Raw genomic sequence first — 7,263 nt, 5'->3', positions numbered from 1 at the left:
TCGCGCGACTATCCTACTAGCTCCGGCGGCGGGCGTCGGCTACAGGGGAGGCGGCTACGTCCATTACGGCCGCCAGAGTTCCGGCGAACCTCCATATCGGTCGCGCGGTCATTGGCGGGGCGGACTCAAATCGGCGAGTCATCGGCGGCTAGGGTGGCGCGACTTGTGTTGGGGATAGGCCACAGGGTCACGGGTGGAAGGACGGGCGGCGACAGCGTTTCCCACGATAGCGTTTTCGGGCACAAATCGCCGGTGAAGGAGGCGGGCGATCGGCGGTGGCTGGTGGCGGGGATAGGCAGCGGGGTCGCGGTTGGACTGACGGGACAGTTGTGACGGCGTTTCTAGGTATAAATAGCTGGCGGCGAGGGGGTGGCGGGTGAGCGGAAACGAAATAAACTAGTTAGGTGTTTGTGTTGGGGAACACGGTATTTCAAAAAAATTCCTACGATCACGTAAGATCTATCTAGGGATGCATAGCAACGAGAGGGGAGAGTATGTCTACGTACCCTCGTAGACCGAAAGCGAAAGCGTTAAGAAATGCGGTTGATGTAGTCGAACGTCTTCGCGATCCAACCGATCAAGTACCGAACGCACGTCACCTCCGCGATCTGCACACGTTCAGCTCGGTAACGTCCCTCGTACTCTTGATCCAGTTGAGGCCGAGGGAGAGTTTTGTCAGCATGACGACGTGTTGACGGTGATGATGAAGTTACCGGCGTAGGGCTTCACCTAAGCACTACGATGGTATGACCGAGGTGTGTATCTGTGGAGGGGGGCACCGCACATGGCTAAAACAATTGTCAACTTGTGTGTCTATGGGGTGCCCCCCGTATATAAAGGAGGGGAGGAGGGGGCCGGCCGACCCTTCATGGTGCGCCCCAAGGGGGTTTCCTACTCCTACTAGGAGTAGGTTTCCCCCTTCCCTAGTCCTAATAGGAGGGGAGAGGAAAGGGAAGAGGAGAGGAAGGAAATGGGGGCCGGTCCCCCTCCCAATTCGGATTGGGCTTGGGGGGGGGGGGGCGCCCCCACCTCTTGGCCGCCTCCTCTCTCTCCCACAAAAGCCCATGTAGGCCCATTTAGCCCCCGGGGGTTCCGGTAACTCCTCGGTACTCCGGTATATGCCCGAACTCATTCGAAACCTTTCCGGTGTCCGAACATAACCTTCCAATATATCAATCTTCATGTCTTGACCATTTCGAGACTCCTTGTCATGTCCGCAATCACATCCGGGACTCCGAACTACCTTCGGTACATCAAAACACATAAACTCGTAATACCGATCGTCATCGAACGTTATGCATGCGGACCCTACGGGTTCGAGAACTATGTAGACATGACCGAGACTCATCTCCGGTCAATAACCAATAGCGGAACCTGGATACTCATATTGGTTCCTACATATTCTACAAAGATCTTTATCGGTCAAACCGCATAACAACATACGTAGTTCCGTTTGTCATCAGTATGTTATTTGTCTGAGATTCGATCGTCGGTATCATCATACCTAGTTCAATCTCGTTACCGGCAAGTCTCTTTACTCGTTCCATAATGCAACATCCCGCAACTAACTCATTAGTCACATTGTTTGCAAGTCTTATAGTGATGTGCACTACCGAGAGGGCCCAGAGATACCTCTTCGACAATCGGAGTGACAAATCCTAATCTCGATCTATGCCAACTCAACAAACACCATTGGAGACACCTGTAGAGCATCTTTATAATCACCCAGTTACGTTGTGACGTTTGATAGCACACTAAGTGTTCCTCCGGTATTCAGGAGTTGCATAATCTCATTGTCATAGGAACATGTATAAGTTATGGAGAAAGCAATAGCAATAAACTAAACGATCATAGTGCTAAGCTAAAGGATGGGTCAAGTCAATCACATCATTCTCTAATGATTTGATCCCGTTCATCAAATGACAACTCATGTCTATGGCTAGGAAACTTAACCATCTTTGATTAACGAGCTAGTCAAGTAGAGGCATACTAGTGACACTTTGTTTGTCTATGTATTCACACATGTACTAAGTTTCCGGTTAATACAATTCTAGCATGAATAATAAACATTTATCATGATATAAGGAAATGTAAATAACAACTTTATTATTGCCTCTAGGGCATATTTCCTTCAGTCTCCCACTTGCACTAGAGTCAATAATCTAGATTACATTGTAATGATTCTAACACCCATGGAGTCTTGGTGCTGATCATGTTTTGCTCGTGAGAGAGGCTTAGTTAACGGGTCTGCAACATTCACATCTGTATGTATCTTGCAAATCTCTATGTCTCCCTCATTGACTTGATCGCGGATGGAATTGAAGCATCTCTTGATGTGCTTGGTTCTCTTGTGAAATCTGGATTCCTTTGCCAAGGCAATTGCACCAGTATTGTCACAAAAGATTTTCATTGGACCCGATGCACTAGGTATGACACCAAGATCGGATATGAACTCCTTCCTTTGCTTCTTCCGAAGCAGCTATGTATTCTGCTTCACACGTAGATCCCGCCACGACGCTTTGCTTAGAACTGCACCAACTGACAGCTCCACCATTCAATAAAAATATGTATCCGGTTTGTGACTTAGAGTCATCCGGATCAGTGTCAAAGCTTGCATCGACGTAACCGTTTATGATGAGCTCTTTGTCACCTTCATAAACAAGAAACATATCCTTTGTCCTTTTTAGGTATTTCAAGATGTTTATGACCACTGTCCAGTGATCCACCCCGAGATTACTTTGGTACCTCCCTGCTAAACTAATAGCAAGGCACACATCAGGTCTGGTACACAACATTGCATACATGTTAGAACCTATGGCTGAAGCATAGGGAATGACTTCCATTTACTCTCTATCTTGTGCAGTGGTCGGGCATTGAGTCTGATTCAACTTCCCACCTTGTAACACAGGCAAGAACCCTTTCTTTGCTTGATCCATTTTGAACTTCTTCAAAACTTTATCAAGGTATGTGCTTTGTGAAAGTCCAATTAAGCGTCTTGATCTATCTCTATAGATCTTGATGCCCAATATATAAGCAGCTTCACCAAGGTCTTTCATTGAAAAATTCTTATTCAAGTATCCTTTTATGCTATTCAGAAATTCAGTATCATTTCCGATCAATAATATGCCATCCACATATAATATCAGAAAGGCTACAGAGCTCCCACTCACTTTCTTGTAAATACAGGCTTCTCCAAAAGTCTGTATAAAACCATATGCTTTGATCACACTATCAAAGCATATATTCCAACTCCGAGATGCTTGCACCAGTCCATAAATGGATCGCTGGAGCTTACACACTTTGTTAGCACCTTTTGGATCGACAAAACCTTCTGGTTGCATCATATACAACTCTTCTTTAAGATATTCGTTAAGGAATGCAGTTTTGACATCCATTTGCCAAATTTCATAATCATAAAATGCGGCAATTGCTAACATGATTCGGACGGACTTAAGAATCGCTACGGGTGAGAAGGTCTCATCGTAGTCAACTCCTTGAACTTGTCGAAAACCTTTCGTAACAAGTCAAGCTTTGTAGACAATAACATTACCGTCAGCGTCAGTCTTCTTCTTGAAGATCCATTTATTCTCTATGGCTTGCCGATCCTTGGACAAGTCAACCAAAGTCCACACTTTGTTCTCATACATGAATCCCATCTCAGATTTCATGGCCTCAATCCATTTCACAGAATCTGGGATCATCATTGCTTCCTCATAGTTCGTAGGTTCATCATGGTCAACTAACATGACCTCCAGAACAGGATTACCGTACCACTCTGGTGCGGATCTTACTGTGGTTGACCTACGAGGTTTGGTAGTAACTTGATCAGAAGTTTCATGATCATCATCATTAGCTTCCTCACTAATTGGTGTAGGAATCACTGGAACTGATTTCTGTGATGAACTACTTTCCAATAAGGGAGCAAGTATAATTACCTCATCAATTTCTACTTTCCTCCCACTCACTTCTTTCGAGAGAAACTCCTTCTCTAGAAAGGATCCATTCTTAGCAACAAATATCTTGCCTTCGGATCTGTCATAGAAGGTGTACCCAACAGTCTCCTTTGGGTATCCTATGAAGACACATTTCTCCGATTTGGGTTCGAGCTTATTAGGTTGAAGCTTTTTCACATAAGCATCGCAGCCCCAACTTTAAGAAACGACAACTTGGGTTTCTTGCCAAACCACAGTTCATATGGTGTCGTCTCAACGGATTTCGATGGTGCCCTATTTAACGTGAGTGCAGCCCTCTCTAAAGCATACCCCAAAACAATAGCGGTAAATCAGTAAGAGACATCATAGATCGCACCATATCTAATAAAGTGCAGTTATGACGTTCGGACACACCATTACGCTGTGGTGTTCCAGGTGGCGTGAGTTGCGAAACTATTCCGCATTGTTTCAAATGAATACCAAACTCATAACTCAAATATTCACCTCCACGATCAGATCATAGAAACTTAATTTTCTTGTTACGATGATTTTCCACTTCACTCTGAAATTCTTTGAACTTTTCAAATGTTTCAGACTTATGTTTCATCAAGTAGATATACCCACATCTGCTCAAATCATCTGTGAAGGTCAGAAAATAACGATACCCGCCACGAGCATCAACACTCATCGGACCGAATACATCACTATGTATTATTTCCAATAAATCTGTTGCTCATTCCATTGTTCTGAAGAACGGAGTCTTAGTCATCTTGACCATGAGGCATGGTTCGCAAGCATCAAGTGATTCATAATCAAGTGATTCCAAAAGCCCATCAGCATGGAGTTTCTTCATGCGCTTTACACCAATATGACCTAAACGACAGTGCCACAAATAAGTTGCACTATCATTATTAAACTTATATCTTTTGGCTTCAATACTATGAATATGTGTATCACTACTATCAAGGTTAAGTAAAAATAGACCACTCATCAAGGGTGCATGACCATAATAGATATTACTCATATAAATAGAACAACCATTATTCTCTGATTTAAATGAATAACCGTCTTGCATCAAACAAGATCCAGATATAATGTTCATGCTTAACGTGAAGGAAATATGCCCTAGAGGCAATAATAAAGTTATTATTTATTTACTTATTTCATGATAAATGTTTATTATTCATGCTAGAATTGTATTAACCGGAAACATAATACATGTGTGAATACATAGACAAACATTGTGTCACTAGTATGCCTCTACTTGACTAGCTCATTGATCAAAGATGGTTAAGTTTCCTAGCCATAGACATGAGATGTTATTCGATCAATGGGATCACATCATTAGGAGAATGATGTGATTGACTTGACCCATTTCGTTAGCTTAGCACTTGGTCGTTTAAGTTTACTGCTATTGCTTTCTTCATGACTTATATATGTTCCTATGACTATGAGATTATGCAACTCCCGAATACCGGAGGAACACTTTGTGTGCTACCAAACATCAGAACATAACTGGGTGATTATAAAGGTGCTCTACAGGTGTCTCCGATGGTGTTCGTGGAGTTGGCATAGATCAAGAATAGGATTTGTCACTCCGATTGTCAGAGAGGTATCTCTGGCCCCTCTCGGTAATGCACATCACTATAAGCCTTGCAAGCAATGTGACTAATGAGTTAGTTGCAGGATGTTGCATTATGAAACGAGTAAAGAGACTTACAGGTAACGAGATTGAGCTAGGTATTGGGATGCCGACGATCGAATCTCGGGCAAGTAACATACCGATGACAAAGGGAACAACGTATATTATTATGCGGTTTGACCGATAAAGATCTTCGTAGAATATGTAGGAACCAATATGAGCATCCAAGTTCCGCTATTGGTTATTGACCCGAGACATGTCTCGGTCATGTCTACATAGTTCTCGAACCCGTAGGGTTCGCACGCTTAAAGTTCTGTGACGATCAGTATTATGAGTTTATATGTTTTGATATACCGAAGGTAGTTCGGAGTCCCGGATATGATCACGGACATGAAGAGGAGTCTCAAAATAGTCGAGACATAAATATTGATATATTGGAAGCCTACATTTGGACATCGGAAGAGTTCTGGGTGAAATTGGGATTTTACCGGAGTGCCGGAGGGGTTACCGGAACCCCCCGGGGGTTAATGGGCCTTGTTGGGCCCTAGTGGAGAGAGAGAGGGGCCGGCCAGGGCAGGCCGCGCGCCCCCTCCCCTTCTGGTCTGAATTGGAGTAGGAGGGGGGGGGGGCGCCCCCCTTTCCTTCTCCCCCTTCCTTTCCCCCGCCTAGTGGGAGTAGGAAAGAGGGGAATCCTACTCCTACTAGGAGGAGGATTCCTCCTCCTAGCGCGCCCTCTAGGGACGGCCGGCCTCCCCCTTGCTCCTTTATATACGGGGGCAGGGGGCACCTCTAGACACACAAGTTGATCATTGATCTCTCCCAGCCGTGTGTGGTGCCCCCCTCCACCATAATCCACCTTGGTCATACTATAGCGGTGCTTAGGCGAAGCCCTGCAATGGTAGCTTCATCAACATCGTCACCACGCCGTCGTGCTGACGAAACTCTTCCCCGAGCTCTACTGGATCATGAGTTCGTGGGACGTCACCGAGCTGCACGTGTGCTAACCGCGGAGGTGTCGTACGTTCGGTACTGAGGATCGGTCGATCTTGAAGACGTACGACTACATCAATCGCGTTGTCATAATGCTTCCGCTTAACGGTCTACGAGGATACGTGGACGACACTCTCCCATCTCGTTGCTATGCATCACCATGATCTTGCGTCCGCGTATGATTTTTTTTGAAATTACTACGTTCCCCAACAGTGGCATCCGAGCCAGGTTATTGCATAGATGTTATATGCACGAGTAGAACACAAGTGAGTTGTGGGCGATACAAGTCATACTGCTTACCAGCATGTCATACTTTGGTTCGGCGGTATTGTTGGATGAAGCGGCCTGGACTGACATTACGCGCATGCTTACGCGAGACTGGTTCTACCGACGTGCTTTGCACACAGGTGCCTGGCGGGTGCCAGTTTCTCCAACTTTAGTTTAATCGAGTGTGGCTACGCCCGGTCCTTGAGAAGGTTAAAAGAGCACTAACTTGACGAACTATCATTGTGGTTTTGATGCGTAGGTAAGAACGGTTCTTGCTCAGCCCGTAGCAGCCGCGTAAAACTTGCAACAACAAAGTAGAGGACGTCTAACTTGTTTTTGCAGGGCATGTTGTGATGTGATATGGTCAAGACATGATGCTATATTTATTGTATGAGATGATCATGTTTTGTAACATAGTTATCAGAAACTGGC

The sequence above is a fragment of the Triticum dicoccoides genome, chromosome 5A, assembly GCF_002162155.2.
Source record: "Triticum dicoccoides isolate Atlit2015 ecotype Zavitan chromosome 5A, WEW_v2.0, whole genome shotgun sequence".
Taxonomy (NCBI): domain Eukaryota; kingdom Viridiplantae; phylum Streptophyta; class Magnoliopsida; order Poales; family Poaceae; genus Triticum; species Triticum dicoccoides.
Note: the sequence above shows the minus strand (reverse complement) of the source record.